The sequence below is a fragment of the Heptranchias perlo genome, chromosome 11, assembly GCF_035084215.1.
Source record: "Heptranchias perlo isolate sHepPer1 chromosome 11, sHepPer1.hap1, whole genome shotgun sequence".
Lineage (NCBI taxonomy): Eukaryota > Metazoa > Chordata > Chondrichthyes > Hexanchiformes > Hexanchidae > Heptranchias > Heptranchias perlo.
Genome location: NC_090335.1, coordinates 42,097,831 through 42,114,671, shown reverse-complemented (window position 1 = coordinate 42,114,671; position 16,841 = coordinate 42,097,831). Strand labels below are relative to the sequence as shown.

General features: G+C 42.7%; 1 protein-coding gene across 1 annotated transcript in view; it reads left to right on the top strand.

The window, feature by feature from the left end:
* The window catches only part of srpx (sushi-repeat containing protein X-linked), a 79,374-nt gene that overhangs the window by 13,371 nt on the left and 49,162 nt on the right, over positions 1-16,841 (top strand). The gene's annotated exons all lie outside the window — the stretch shown is intronic.

Here is a 16,841-nt window from a genome sequence, read left to right as displayed (position 1 = left end):
TGGCTACTTGGTTGAGAAAGCAGAGAGTGGATGTTACATACCAAGAGTGGATGTTACATACCAAGAGTGGATGTTACATACTGGCCCTCTATTGGCAGGAGGGTCGGTAACCACAGATTTAAGGTAATTGGCAAAAGAACCAGAGGAGATGAGAATTTTTTTTACCCAGCATGTTGTTACAATCTGGAATGCACTGCCTGAAAGGGTGGTGGAAGCAGTTTCATTAGTAACTTTCAAAAGGGAATTGGACATATACTTGAAAAAGAAAAATTTGCAGGGCTATGGGGAACGAGCAGGGGAGTGGGGCTAATTGGATAGGTCTTTCAAAGAGCTGGCACAGACAGAATGGGCTGAATGGCCTCCTTCTGTGCTGTATAATTCTATGAATGTATATGAAACCATACCCCAGCATGACTCATCACTTTCTTTTATGTTAAATTTTGGAATCTTCAGATGTGTATAACAATTTCCAAAATTGTATTTACTTGGTGTTACTGTGAGACAATATTTTGATGTACAATGCTAACATTATTTAGCAGCATGCAAACTCAGCACTCTATTTTAATGTTCCCTCAGCATCAGTCACTTGCTTCTTAGGAGCCTCCCAACTTAACAGAGATTTTCTGATTCTTTCTGTACCTATATTTGTTCAGTGCTGTGCACACTTGAAATTCCTCTGACTTGATTTATGGCTACAGCATGTGCACTCAGTCAGATTTTCATGCAGCAAATCATTTATTTATGGAGTATCACACTAGTCTCAATGTGTTCTGCGTTTTCTTTCACTAGTGTGAAAGACTCAGAAATCATTCCACTGGCACAATTGGGTTTTCATTATCTTTCATATGAATATAAGACCTCTTGTAATATACCTTCAATATTCTATTGATCTGTGCAGTTTCAATTAATGCGTTTTTCATTAAGTGATGATTAACTGCTTTAATTTGTTTATATTTTCATTGAAGTTAAAGGGGGACATTACAATGGGGAGAATTTTTGTTTTTATTATTTGTTCATGGGATGTGGGCGTCGCTGGCAAGGCCAGCATTTATTGCCCATCCCTAATTGCCCTTGAGAAGGTGGTGGTGAGCCGCCTTCTTGAACCACTGCAGTCCGTGTGGTGAAGGTTCTCCCACAGTGCTGTTAGGTAGGGAGTTCCAGGATTTTGACCCAGCAACGATGAAGGAACGGCGATATATTTCCAAGTTGGGATGGTGTGTGACTTGGAGGGGAACATGCAGGTGGCGTTGTTCCCATGTGCCTGCTGCCTTTGTCCTTCTAGTTGGTAGAGGTCGCGGGTTTGGGAGGTGCTGTCGAAGAAGTCTTGGCGAGTTGCCGCAGTGCAACCTGTAGATGGTACACACTGCAGCCACAGTGCGCCGGTGGTGAAGGGAGTGAATGTTTAGGGTGGTGGATGGGGTGCCAATCAAGCGGGCTGCCTTGCCTTGGATGGTGTCGAGCTTCTTGAGTGTTGTTGGAGTTGCACACATTGAGGCAAGTGGAGAGTATTCTATCACACTCCTGACTTGTGCCTTGTAGATGGTGGAAAGGCTTTGGGGAGTCAGGAGGTGAGTCCCTCACCACAGAATACCCAGCCTCTGACCTGCTCTCGTAGACACAGTATTTATGTGGCTGGTCCAGTTAAGTTTCTGGTCAATGGCGACCCCCAGGATGTTGATGGTGGGGGATTCGGCGATGGTAATACCATTGAATGTCAAGGTTAGACTCTCTCTTGTTGGAGATGGTCCTTGCCTGGCACTTGTCTGGCATGAATGTTACTTGCCACTTATCAACCCATGCCTGGATGTTGTCCCGGTTTTGCTGCATGTGGGCATGGACTGCTTCATTATCTGAGGGGTTGCGAATGGAACTGAACATTGTGCAATCATCAACGAACATCCCCATTTCTGACCTTATGATGGAGGGAAGGTCATTGATGAAGCAGCTGAAGATGGTTGGGCCCAGGACACTGCCCTGAGGAACTCTTGCAGTTATGTCCTGGGGCTGAGATGATTGGCCTCCAACAACCACTACCATCTTCCTTTGTGCTAGGTATGACTCTAGCCACTGAAGAGTTTTCCCCCTGATTCCCATTGACTTCAATTTTATGAGGGCTCCTTGGCGCCACACTTGGTCAAAAGTTGCCTTGATGTCAAGGGCAGTCACTCTCACCTCACCTCTGGAATTCAGCTCTTTTGTCCATGTTTGGACCAAGGCTGTAATGAGGTCTGGAGCCGAGTGGTCCTGGTGGAACCCAAACTGAGCATCGGTGAGCAAGTGTCGCTTGATAGCACAGTCGACGACACTTTCCATCACTTTGCTGATGATTGAGAGTAGACTGATGGGGCGGTAATTATTTATAATCTAAAAAAAAAGTCATGGGGCGGAGTTATTTTTCTGAGTGTAAAAGCAACCTCATAGGACCTGCTATGTTGAGTCCTCTGCTGAAAAGACCCAGTTATATGACTTATATAGGTAGGTGTGAGGGAGAGGGGTGTTGGTGGCCGTGGGGAGGGAGGGGGGGGTTGTTCAGCTACACCAGAGAAATTTTAAAACACTCCTTCTCTGATCAGTATGAGGTAGCACTGGAGCCCCAGTCAGTAACAAACGTTATGGGCGTGATTTTAAACCCCAAGAACGGACGGGTTGGGAGCGGGTGGGAATTCAAAATAATTGTTTTTTTGGGTTGCAACCGCAAAATTTTCAGACTTTGCATTCCCAGTGGGAAGCCTGTACTTTTACGCGCCGACATTAAATCCGGAAATAAAGCCGGGTTGCGGTCGCCACCCTTTAAACCCCCCCCCCCCCCCCCCCCCCCATGTCCATATTTGGGCACACGGGTTGGGTCTGGAGTTGGGGAGATTGGGGGTCAGGGGTTGCGGCAGCAATTGAGGGGGAGCAGCGGTGATCGGTACCTTTAATGTGGGGTCGGGAAGAGCAGGAGTTCTCCTCCCGGCTCCACATGCAGGTTAAGTTACCTTTTTCGCAGGCGATCCCTGGGCTTGTTTCCCTGAGTGCAGCCCGCGATGGCGTGGGCTGCCTCAGGGCAAACCAGCCTTGGAGAGAGCACGTCAAACAGGCATTAGGCCCTTTATTTACGTATGCAAGGGGCCTAATGCCTGTTTGTCCTTGCACAATATGGCGGGCAGCGCACTTCCGGCTGGAAATGTGCGCAGGCTTCTTGCCCGCCATATTTGAGTCTTAGTAGTCCGAGTAGCGTCCGAAAAATTGTCGCTGTGCAGACCAATTTCTAAGCCTTTACCTTTAGGTTTGAACATTAGGTCAATATGCCAGAGTGGAAAGATGTTGATCCTGCTCAGGTCGAGGACAACTTAAATGAAGATGGGCCCGCTGGATAAGTTAGACAAGTAGGTCTTTTCCAATAAGGAGGTGGCTTATCTTCACTGGTCTGCTTTTACCCTAGATTTTTAATTGAATAAGTAAATGCCTTTAATTGATTTCAGGTCAGTTTCCAATGTACTAACCTAGTCCCCTAACTAGACTTAATCCTTATCCTCACATCACTGCCACCACAACCTTAACCACTTTCTGAAATGGCTGTAATCCTTTAAATTATTTTATAGTTTTGACTTGGATTTATTCTTATCCCATATTTGAGTACTCCATTGTTAATTGAAGTTAACAGATTCTGTACAATGCAACCTTTAGCTACTCCAGAGAAATTTTAAACCACTTCTCTGATTAGTGAAGTAGGGAAACTCAGGGGGTGTCAATCCCCACCTAATACTTGACTCAAGTATGGCATATATGAAGGTGTGGTAATCGCCCATGTATCTCACTGCTGAGTCGTGGAATGATGCGTCATATGTATGTAAATCTATTTTAGTCTTGCCAATTTTCGCCCTTACTTTCCCGAAGGCATTGACTCCTTACTGCGGGCCACTTCTATCAGTGTCAGTTGCCCTTTGGTACTGCATTGAAGTAGCCATTATTGATGCATAGGCCTTGATGTTGAGTGTGGGTGGCCCTTCTGGTATCACGCCTGATCCTACTCTTACCCGATGTCCATACATGCACATTTAAAAGCAAAGGTCACTGGTTAGTGATCAAGAGCGAGAATGCTCTTATTTTCCCTTCCTGGAATGCTGCGGCCCTGAGGCCAATTGTAATGCCTCTGCCACTCTGGCTGAGGTAACTCTCTCACCATAGACTGGGGATAAATTCTGAGATCTGAGATGAATTCTTTGTGCCTCAGCTACCTGCTCAATCATTAGGAGACTATGTAATGAAATATGCTGATAATATTAAGAACATATAGAATATAACAACACAGAAACAGGCCATTTGGCCCATTAATTCCACACCATTGTTGTTCTCCAAAAGCAATTATATTAACATTATATTTAAGTGAAGACCTTTTGGGACCAGAAACAGACACTGAGCCTAGTTGAAGATATGGGCCCCGAATTTCACTTTGGGCACAATCGGCATTTGGGCACAAATTTTGCCCGAAAACTGCGCCGGCTGGGTTTTATTGCGAGTTTCTGCTAAAATGCATTAACATAATCACAAATGTAAAATATTCCATGAATCAGCGCAGTCTGGCAGGTTAACATAGTGTAATGGTTATTTTTTTTTGCAATAAAAAATATTCATTGATGTTTTTAAGATGTATTTAAGAGTGGTGACCTGGTGCAGTTTTATTAATACAACTCAAAATGGATTTATCACAAACAATAAGCAATTTTACAAAGAGTGTTTGGCCCTCCACCAATGAGTAACCTGATTTTAAATCACTGAAAATGACTTTAAAGAACTATACTGAACCATTTACTACTTTCATTGCTGTACACTAGTCAGCTTCTTAGTAAATTAAATATTTTCTAATATTTAAAAACATTTAAAACGTGCCTACTAGTGTCGTTGCACCTAAGAAAACTAGCTTAATTTTAAGGGCCTCCTCGAACGGCCACAGGCTGGCGCAATCAGCAGAAACTCTCCATCCTTGTTGTTTCGATCGGGGGGCGTGGCCAGTTTAGTGGGCGGGGCCGGCTTCAGCGTGATTTTCTTTTAACCAGTGCAAAACATCGCGGAAACTTTAAATTACGCCCCACGTAAATCGAAGTTCTGTTATGTTTTGCGCTGATTTGGCCGAATTGCGCTGGAAAAGCCAACGCAATCTAGTGGAAACTCTGGGCTTTGGTCATAAGATCCTTACTGCATATCAACCCATTTTTTCATTACAGTTTTTTTTTGGTTTAGCATTTTATCTGAAAGGCAGCACCTTCAACGCTCCCTCATTACTGCATTGAAGTGTCGGCTTAGATTATGTGCTCAAGTCCTGGTGTGGGATTTCAACACAGAACACCCTGATCCAGAAAGATGAGTGCTACCATCTAAACCAAGCTCATTGTTCCTGGTGTACAAGCTAACTTTATAGAACTAGCCTACTGATGGCAGACAGTTCTGTAGAGATCAAGTATACCAACAGAACATGAAGGTTATTCCTAGATATTCCTTTCATTTCAAAGGTCCCTTTCCAAAATGTAACATATTAAGGTATATAGTAAACCTTTTCATCAAAACTTTAGAAGAACTGCCGTGAAGCCAGGTGCAGAACGGGTATCTCCCATTTACTCTTCCTCCAAGCGTTAGTATACCTCTGCCCTCAGAAACGTGAATAAAGTTCTGAAAAAAAGGGGAATTTCAGCGCATTTATGCTACCTACAGTTATTCTGACAGTATGCCCAAAGAGCTCCAAGGCATGAATCTGAAAGATCCATACTTTCACATAACTGTCATAAGAGAGCCACAAAAAAAGATTGTGGTTACAGAAGCCACAAGAAGGTTACATAGAATCATAGAATGATACAGCACAGAAGGAGGCCATTCGGCCCATTGTGCCTGTGCCGCCTCTGAGAAAGAGCTATTAAATTGGTCCTACTCCCCTGCTCTTTCCCCATAGCCCTGCAAATTTTTCCCCTTCAAGTATTTATCCAATTTAAACGTTATTATTGAATTTGCTTCCACCACCCTTTCAGACAGTGCATTCCAGATGATGATAACTCGTTGCGTATTCGTCTCTGGTTCTTTTGCTGATCATCTTAAATCTGTGTCCTCTGGTTACCAACCGTTCAGCCACTGGAAGCAGTTTCTCCTTATTTACTCTATCAAAATCCTTCATGATTTTGAACGCCTCTATCAAATCTCCCCTTAACTTTCTCTGCTCTAAGGAGAACGACCCCAGCTTCTCCAGTCTCTCCATGTAACTGAAGTCTCTCATCCCTGGTACCATTCTAGTAAATCTCCTCTGCACCCTATCTAAGGCCTTCACATCCTTCCTAAAGTGTGGCATCCAGAATTGACCACAGTACTCCAGCTGGGGACTCACCAGTGTTTTGTAAAGGTTTAGTATAACTTTCTTGCTTTTGTACTCTCTGCCTCTATTTATAAAGCCTTCTCAACATTTCCTGCCACCTTCAAAGGTGTATGTGCATCCCCAGGTCTCTCTGTTCCTGCACCTCCTTTAAAATTGTACCATTTAGTTTGTATTGCCTCCACTCATTCTGCCTACCAAAATGCATTACTTCACGCTTCTGTTGTTAAATTTCATCTGCCATATGTTTGCCCATTTCACAAGTCTGCCTATGTCCTCCTGAAGTCTGTTACTATCCTCCTCACTGCTTACTATATTTCCAAGTTTCGTGTCATCTGCAAACTTTGAAATTATGCCCTGTATACCCAAGTCCAGGTCAGTAATGTATATCAAAAAGAGCAGTGGTCCCAACACCAACCACTGGAGGACACCACTGCACAACTCCCTGCAGTATGAAAAACAACCGTTCACCACTATTCTCTGCTTTCTGTCCCTTAGCCAATTTTGTACCCATACTGCCACTGTCCCTTTAATCCCATGGGCTTCAATTTTGCAATCAAGTTAGTCAAACACAATTTCCCTTTAATAAATCCATTCTGGCTTTCATTTATTAACCCATATTTTTCCAAGTGCCAATTAATTTTGTCCTAGATTATTGTCTCTAAAAGTTCCCCCTCCAACGGACATTAGGCTGACTGGCCTGGAGTTGCTGGGTTTATCCCTCTCCCTTTTTTTGAACAAGGGTGTAACATTTGCAATTCTTCAGTCATCTGGCACCATTCCCATATCTAAGGAGGATTGGAAGACTGTAGCCAGCACCTCCCCAATTACCACCCTTACTTCCCTCAGCAATCTAGTATGCATCCCATCCGGACCGGGTGACTTTTCTACTTCGAGCGCTGCCAACCTTTTAAGTACATCTTTATCTATTTTTATCCTATCCTATTTCTCTATCATCTCCTCTTTTATTGTGACATTGGCAGCATCCTCTTCTTTAATGAAGACAGATGTGAAGGACTCATTTAGTACCTCAGCCATGCCCTCTGCCTCCACAAGAAGATCTCCTTTTTGGTCCCTAATTGGTCCCACCTTTCCTTTGACTACCCTTTTACAATTTATATGTTTCTAAAAGACTTTTGGGTTCCATTTTATGATGCCCATCAATCTATTCTCATACACTCTCTTTGCCCCTCTTATTTCCTTTTTCAGTTCTCCCCTGTACTTTTTGTATTCAGCTTGGTTCTCTACAGAATTATGAACCTGACATTTGTCATAAGCCTCCTTTTTCTGTTTCATTTTAATCTCTATATCTTTAGTCATCCAGGGAGCTCTAGCTTTGGATGCCCTCGTGGGAATATGTCTATTTTTAGTCAGGCCTCGTATCTTGAAGAGTTTCCATAGAGTCTCTGTGTGATAGCTGCAGTGCCTCCATTTGAGGCAGCTCTTGTGTACCTTTCCAAATGTGTGGGTTGTTATAGTTTATTCTCTGAAAGGAGCCAAGAGAGCTGTCCAACTGTCTGTCTCGACTTTTAGACATTCTGGTATTCTGATTAATATGGAAAAATCCCAAATGGAAATTTCCCAGGACACTTCCTTTGTGAGATCCAAGTTGCAGATTGTGGTAAGTTCCAGGACTAGATGCCCTGCCAGAGGAATATTTTCTGGACATCCTTGTCTCCATACCATGTGATTACAGCTGAAATTTGTTTTTGGATTGATGCCCCAGATGACAGGCATTGTGAGACCCCAATGATAGTTGGGGATTGTCGTTGCTGATATGAAATCTGACATTCAGTGTCAGCTAGAAGTTTGAATGGATTGCATTCATTAATCCCTGAAGATCATTTCAGCTGCCATGAGAACAGGGTTAGAACTTATTTTACCTGTGGTGGGGCTCATTTTAACGGTGATATCTGAAATCATTTAATACTAAACAAACTTTGAGTGTTTTGGTCATAGAAGGAAAAACAGCTGCCAGCGTAAATATTTTTAAGCTGAAATCAATACATTAAGTTTGAGAAAGGTCTTTTAAACAACATAAGAACGTAACAAATAGGAGCAGGAGTAGGCCATACCGCCCCTCAAGCCTGCTCTGCCATTCAATAAGATCATGGCTGATCTTCTACCCCAACTCTTGTAGTGATAGCTGCAGTGCCTCCATCTGAGGGAACTCTTGTACACCTTTCCAAATGTGTGGTTTGTTATAGTTTATTCTTGAAAGGAGCCAAGAGAGTTGTCCAACTGTCTGTCTCCACAGCTGGCGTTGGCTTTGGAATACCAAGCTTAATGGATAAAATATCTTTTCAGAGAGTGACATTGTAAAATGAATGCTAACTTTTGTATTTCTCAACTCCTTATCAGCAATGGTTTATATTTGTATTTGTATTTAAGGACCTAATACGTCTCTTCTGTAAGCGCAATCACTGAGCAGATGAGGGGGAACATGTCCCTCACCCCCCCAGATTTTTTGGCATGAATTATGGCTCCCTCTTCCCCTGATCCAAATGCTGGAATTGTTCCTACTGTGTTCTCTCCCAATCCTTGCACATGGTTACAACTCTGGTTTCTAGTATACTTAGAAATAAGACTATACAAACCCAATTTGGCAACTGAATAGATATCAAAAATTGAAACAATCCATAAAGTATTCAGATACATTAAACAATCGCAGAAGTGGTATGATTTCATGATTAAATATGTGTTTGGTGCCTACATGAGTTTCACAATCAATACCTGTTTTTAAAAAAAATGAATGACAGCTAATGATTTATTTCTGCTAATTTATTTTAAATATTTTTCTTTTAAAATTCTGAATCTTCAGTACACACTCCAGTGCAGTAATGAGGAAGCCCTGTATTGTTGGTGGCGAAGTCTTTCGGATGAAATGTTAAACTGAGGCCCTGTCTGTCCTCTCAGGTGAACGTAAAAGATGCCAGGGCACTATTTCGAATAACAGCAGGGGCGTTCTCCCCAGTGTCCTGGCCAATATTTATCCCTCAACCAACATCACTTATATTTTTCAAAAAAGGTTATCTGGTCATTATTTCATTGCTGTTTGCGGGATCTTGCTGGCGCAAAATTGGCTGCCGCATTTCCTACATTATAACAATGACTCCACTTCACGGGCACTACATTGGCTGTAAAGCACTTTGGGGTGTCCTGAGGTCATGAAAGACGCTATATAAATGCAAGTCTTTCTTTCTCTGTTTCCAGTTGTCACACTCCAATCAATAGTAAATTACTCATGAAAAGCTTGGATGACAATTATTTAATTCCTAGAAGTCTGAACCGTTGTAAGTTGCTAAAGGGTCAGATCTATTAGTTTTAAACCATCTATGTCTAACTTTTAAGAGCAATAATGGATCTTCATGGCATTGCTCATGTTAAATCAGATAATACACTGTTTTATAAAGATAGGAGCATTAGGTCATGTAATGCCCAATATATTATTCTGCTGCTAAGTGAAACTAGCTCTTTAAGGCTGAAAAGTCTAATTGCTGTTAAGTAAACACTGGATGAAGTCAGAGTTCAAGTGCTCCTCGGGCTACAGGTAAGGGCTGTCATAGATTACAGACATCCTGGCTCCTGTATCATATAAAAATTTGAGTGTTATAGTTGAAGTATAATGAATAGGAAATGAACAGCAGATGTATCATTTTTATTATGTTGAATGTCATAGAAACTATTGACCATTCATCCCATCTTACTAATCCATCCAGAAAGATCCTAAAGCATTCAGTTGTTTCTCAAAGGATTCCAGGGTTTTCACCTCCCTCGAGGTGGGTATCTTAACCTCACTTCCGAGTCAGGTTGGACATTAACATGCTAAACTTGTAGTGTAAATATATCCTTAGATTCACCCATGCACTTACACTTCCTTGCCAACAGCCCCACTTCAGAACAGGTAGTAAGAAAAAGTGTTGGTTGCAATTTTAACCAGAAATTGCATTTTAGTAGAGGTAACCATAATACAGCAGACATTATTGCATATAGTGGTACAGAGCAAACAGACAATAGTCGAATTAAAGATTTTCTATTGTTGGGCTAAATAACAATGATATTTTCCCACTTATTTCTAATATAAGTGGTGGCTTCAATTATTGGTGCTGGATTCTGGTCTGGAATCGGTGTCAATTCTGGTCTAAACAAACTGGATTTATGAAATACAGCTGGATTGTTGATCTCTAACTGGCCTGCATTCAGATCCAAATCTTGAAGTAATTTTAACTTAAACCCTCCTGGATCAAAGAAGTTCAATGCACATTGTTCTTCAATTGTACCTATGCCTAGAAGTTGTCAGATTCTGACACATGGGCCCCCAATGCCTAATCTTGCAGTAAAACTAAAGTTGAATGTGAAAGCATAATGTGTTTTTGGCTATCTTACTCAGGAGCAACATGAAAATGGTTTGCTTGGAGAGAGTGACTGGCAGCAGTTAGACAGATGTGGTTGCTTTGTTGGATCAGAAGACATCCTAAGTAATTTGGCTTCAGTCACTTTATTTTTATATCAAATTTGAGCTGGCTGGCTGTTGGATACTGATTTAAAAAGCGTACACAGCAAATAGAGATATTTGTCTACAGATCTCCCAGTGCACTTTCAAACTCCATATTGTGAACAAATCTATATCAGAACCAAATTATTAGCACTTTCCTGAATGCCTCACAGCCAAATGTTTCATAAAGTTCCAAAAACTGATATGTATAGATTTATTAGTGAGAAATTATAAAATGTTATATACTAGGTTGCAATGGATATGTTGATCTTAAATGCTTATAGAAATTTCAATCATGATTTACTTACTATTGCCAAGTTGACTTACCATTGTGTTAACAATAAGAAATATATTCAGGTAAGCCTAATACGGCAAATGGCAAATTTATATTATGTTGCTATCTGCTGCCCGGAAATGTATTTTTCAAATTAAGCTGTTATAAATTCCTCAAAGATCTGCTATATACAAATCAAAGTCATAACCGATACTGATTTACAAAGTAAAACTTTAGCATTACCACAAATGTATTTCCATTCATAAAAGGTTGAAATATTGCTGTATATCTCCACTTACTGGTTGCATTTTTTTCTGTTTAAATTATGGCATGTGTGTAATTTCAAGGTATATGAGTCTGTTATATATTCAATTCATAGTATAGGATGTGCATTTCATTGAAAACTCATTCTAAGTACCTGCAGTACCCTCTACTCCTGTGGGTAGTACTGTGATATGTACTTTTAATGTTAAAGGTCATGCATTGTGTGACACACACTAGCTGCTATTTTACAGTGAGAGTATATTGCCCTGACATTGCGGAGTCTGGTTCCCACGGATTGCTCAAAATGCTTTCTGAAATTTTTTTCTGCCATCATTTTTCCTCAGTAACTGAAATTTCTAATTACCAAAATGATGGTTTTAAGAAAATAAAAACTTACATATTTTATAATAACTTGATTAAATTTATCATTGAATTGTCTTTGGTATCTTTTAATCCCTTCATTAAAGTTTTTCCTTGAACGCCTCAGACTCTCCCAAAAGCTTGGCTTAGAATTGATATTTTAGCCCAGAGCTGTGACTCTGAGCTGAATGTAGTTTGAGCATGTGCAAATTTCCGAGGATGCATATATACTGTTCAGCCAGCTTTACTACTGGGATTTTGTTTTTAGTATTTTAGAACTTTCTACTCAATAGCTTTTCTTTAAATCATTTTGAAATACAAGGGAAAAATTTCAAAAGTTTTATTGAGGTAAAATTTACAGTTCAATACAGAGACAACATCCATGTCCAGGACTTTAAAAAAAAAATTTGTTCATGGGATCTGGGTGTCGCTGGCAAGGCCAGCATTTATTGCCCATCCCTAATTGCCCTTGAGAAGGTGGTGGTGAGCCGCCTTCTTGAACTGCTGCAGTCTGTGTGGTGAAGGTTCTCCCACACTGCTGTTAGGAAGGGAGTTCCAGGATTTTGACCCAGCGACAATGAAGGAACGGCGATATATTTCCAAGTCAGGATGGTGTGAGTCTTGGAGGGGAACATGCAGGTGGTGTTGTTCCCATGTGCCTGCTGCTCTTGTCCTTCCAGGTGGTAGAGGTTGCGGGTTTGGGAGGTGCTGTCGAAGAAGGCTTGGCGAGTTGCTGCAGTGCATCCTGTGGATGGTGCACACTGCAGCCACTGTGCGCCTGTGGTGAAGGGAGTGAATGTTTAGGGTGGTGGATGGAGTGCCAATCAAGTGGACTGCTTTGTCCTGGATGGTGTCGAGCTTCTTGAGTGTTGTTGGAGCTGCACTCATCCAGGCAAGTGGAGAGTATTCCATCACACTCCTGACTTGTGCCTTGTAGATGGTGGAAAGGCTTTAGGGAGTCGGGAGGTGACAACATAGAGAGTTAGGAGGTATGTTTTGATACCGCCTACCCAGCTTTCTGCCTGGAATCTGTAATTTGATCCAGTCAGTGGCAGTCAAGCTGGAGGCAGCAGCGCTGCCCAGATCTCAGATAACATGTAGCCCCAATATTCCCCAGATCTCAAGCAGCATGCAGTATTAACACTCTCCAGAGTTCACCTCAGATCGCAGACAATGCACTAACACTCCCCAGATCTCAGAACACACAGTGCTAACACTCTTCTGTGTTCAGACAAAGCACAGTACTAACACTCCCTAGAGTTCAGAAAACACACAGTGCTAATGCTCTCCTAATCTCAGGCAACAAACTGTGCTAACACTCTCCGCACGTCAGACAATGCACAGCACTAACACTGGAGGTGCTACCTCACAGCTGACCACAGCATACGTGGACTTTGAGCATGTACACAAAGGATACATGTACTTTGGCATTAATAATCCTTGAGTTTGAAGCACCGCATTATGTTTTAAACTCATTGTGCGGATGTAACAGAATTTCTTCTAGGACAGCTGAAGTTTAAATATAATTCGGGTGTTTAAAACAGTACTGCATTGTTACTTACTGCATTTTAATAAAATCACTGGCCACAGCTTTGAAGTTCATAAACATATTTAACAGTCATTTCGTTGATTACAGTTCATTACATTGTTATACTTTAAAACACAGCAATGTGTTGACTAAAATTCAGCTGCTTTAAAGAATCAGAGATGGGACAGAATGCTTAGTTCAGTTCTGCATCATATTTGCCTTCAATAACTACACTTCAGAAGTAATTCATTGGCTATGAAGCAATTTGGGATATCCTGATGACATGAAAGGGACTATGTAAATGCAAGTTATGCATGGTGACGGAGAAACTAATGTTATTAAAGATAGATAAATCTCCAGGATCTGATGGTTTCCACCCCAGGGTGTTAAAAGAAGTAGGTGAGGAAATTGTTGATGCATAGTCATGATCTTCCAAAACACTCTCGATTCAGGAATTGTCCCCTTGGATTGGAAAATTGCTAATGTCACTCCACTACTTCGGAAGGGTAAGAGAGATAAACTAAGGAATTATAGGTCTATTAGTCTAATGTCAGTTGTGGGGAAGTTACTGGAATCTGTTACTAGGGACAGAGTGACAGCATTTGGACAAATATAAGCTGATCAGTGAGATCTAGGTATAATGAACCTAGATGAATTTTTTGAGCTGGCAACTAATGTGGTAGATAAGGGAGTGTTTATGGATGTTATTTATATGGACTTCCATAAGGCATTCGACAAAGTTCCATATAAGAGACTGTTAACAAAAATGAGAGCACATGGAATTGGAGGCAACCTATTAGCTTGTATAGGGAATTGGACAGGAGGTAGGAAACAGAGAATACTCAAATTGGCAGGATGTGACTAGTGGGGCCCGATATTAGGAGGGAGGTGGGTTGGCAGCGGGGGGTCGACTGGGCGCGTGGCTGGAAAACTGCGCAGCGGGCGGACTGCGCACCCGCATCATAGGCTGTCAGCTGGAGGAGCCCTATTTAAAGGGCCAGTCCTCCACTGACTGATGCTGCAGAAAGGAGCCAAAATTACAGCATGGAGCAGCTCAGGGGGAAGGCTGCTCCCAGGTTTAACGATGCCTCACTCCAGGTCCTACTGGATGGGATGAGGAGGAGGGGGAGGACAGAGATCTTCTCCCCGGCAGACGGGAGGAAGTGGCCTGCCTCTGCCACCACGAAGACCTGGCTCGAGGTGGCAGAGGAGGTCACCAGCACCACCAACATATCACGCACCTGCATACAGTGCAGGAGGCGCTTCAATGACCTAAGTAGGTCAGCCGAAGTGAGTACACTTACTCATTCCCCCACACTCCGTCTGCCACATCACCGCCCCCACTCCACATCTCCTTCTGCACTGCCAACACTACTCTATCACATCACTCCTCACACCCACTCAAAGCTCATCCTCATCTTACCTGCACTTACTCACCTCGCCAGTACTCATCCCACCACTACCACTCAACCCAATCCTCATATAATCTCTTGGCTCTGTCTCATACTCGCCCTCTCATGCATCTCTTTCATGGTCAGCCTCACTCCACCTGCCACAACCTGTGCTGCAGCCACAGGGAATGCATCACGTAAGTGTAGTAGGAAGCGTAAGGCAAACGTGTTGTGAGCATGAAGGGGATGCACAAGGGTGTTTGAGGGTTTGTCATGGTTTTTACTTATATTTGATTTCTGATCAACTCACATTACATATTACATTGTCACCACTACTGCCACATCTTGGCCATTCTTGACTGGCTTGTGCAATAATACCCTTTCATGAGGTTCTTCATGAACACCCTTGATGCCACCCATTAGGTCACCCTACAGTGGGTGTATGTGTAGTTGCACGACTATTTTGCACACGTGCCTGTTGCGCAGTACTGTGATGTGTAGCTCCACGTGACGGGGTTGGACGGCATACCTGGTGAGGCTGGGGATGTTGCTCATCCTCCAATGGAGTGATGAATGCAGCAATGGACCCCCCCCCCCCCGATCCTGACGGTGTGAGTGTGAGGGGGTCCACAAAGTTGGTACATGTGTTTGGTCAGCAGAGTTTAGGGTATGATTTAATAATTTGGAGTGTGGAGACAATGGTACGGCAGGCAAAACTTTGTCTGAGGTGACAGAGTGCCCTGCTGCAATGAATGAGGGTTTACCCTCACCTGTTAACTGGACCTTTGCAGCTGCCACTGGCTGCTGGCTGCAACATATCTGTTTAAACAGGGAGTGTTTCCCCAGCATGGGAAACACGCTCTGGGTAGTCCAAAATCCGAATCCTCCTAAAATCTCCAACTAATGAAGTCTGTAAACGACCTCAAGTACCCAGATAATGATGTTAAGTGGGATCCCGCCGGTTTTGATTGCCGGTGGGAGTTCCGTATGCGGGGGCTGCGCTCGCCAATTCGCATCATTGGGGAACCCGGAAGTGGGCGGGTTGGAGCCGAGCTCTGGACCAGCTCCGGGAATCCCCAATTTTAGGAGCACCCGCCGCCACGAACGCACCCGCTCAGCCATCCGAAAATTGACCCCGTTGTGTCCCCCAGGGATCTGTACTGCAGCCACAGCTTTTCTCTCTATTTATAAATGTATGAAGGAATAGAGAGCTGTATATCTGTTTGCTGACAACACCAAGTCAGCTGGTACAGTAAATAGTGTAGTTGGGAGCAGAATGTTGCAAAGGCACATTGATAGGTTAATTGAGTAGGCAAAACTGTGGCAGATGGAGTTCAATGTGGGGAAGTGTGAGGCCATCCAGTTTGGAACTAAGAAAGATAGAGCAGAGTATTTTCTAAATGACGAGAAGGTAGGAACAGTGAATGAGCAGAGAGATTTAGGGGTCCAATACATAAATCACTAAAAGATAGTGGACAGGTACAAAAACATATTAAAAAGGCTAATGGAATGTTGGCCTTTATCTCAAGAGGACTGGAATACAAAGAGATAGAGTTATGTTGCATCTGTGCAGAGCTCTGGTTAGACCCCATCTAGAGTACTGCATTCGGTTTTGGGAACCGCACCTCAGGAAGGAGATATTGGCCTTGGATGGGATGCAGTGCAGATTCACCAGCATGATACCGAGGCTAAAAGGGTTAAATTATGAGGACAGGTTGCATAGACTTGGCTTGGTTTCCCTTGAATATAGAAGATTAAGGGGTGATCGAATTGAAGTATTTAAGATGATTAAAGGATTTGATAGGGTGGATAGAGAGAAACTATTTCCTCTGGTGGGAGGGTCCAGAACAAGAGGGCGCAACCTTAAAATTAGAGGTGGGCCGTTCAGGGGTGATATCAGAAAGCACTTCACATAAAAGGTATTGGAAATCTGGAACTCCCTCACCCAAAAAGCTGTTGAGGCTAGGTCAATTGAAAATTTCAAAACTGAGATTGATAGATTTTTGTTAGGCAAGGGTATTAAGGGTTACGGTACCAAGGCAGGTAGATGGAGTTAAGACACAGATCAGCCACGATTTAATTGAATGTTGGAACAGACTCGAGTGGCTGAATGGCCTACTCCTGTGCCTATGTTCCTATGAGTTCATTCTTTTACTTATGCTTGTAATTATGCGTACTATTGCTAACAAGAT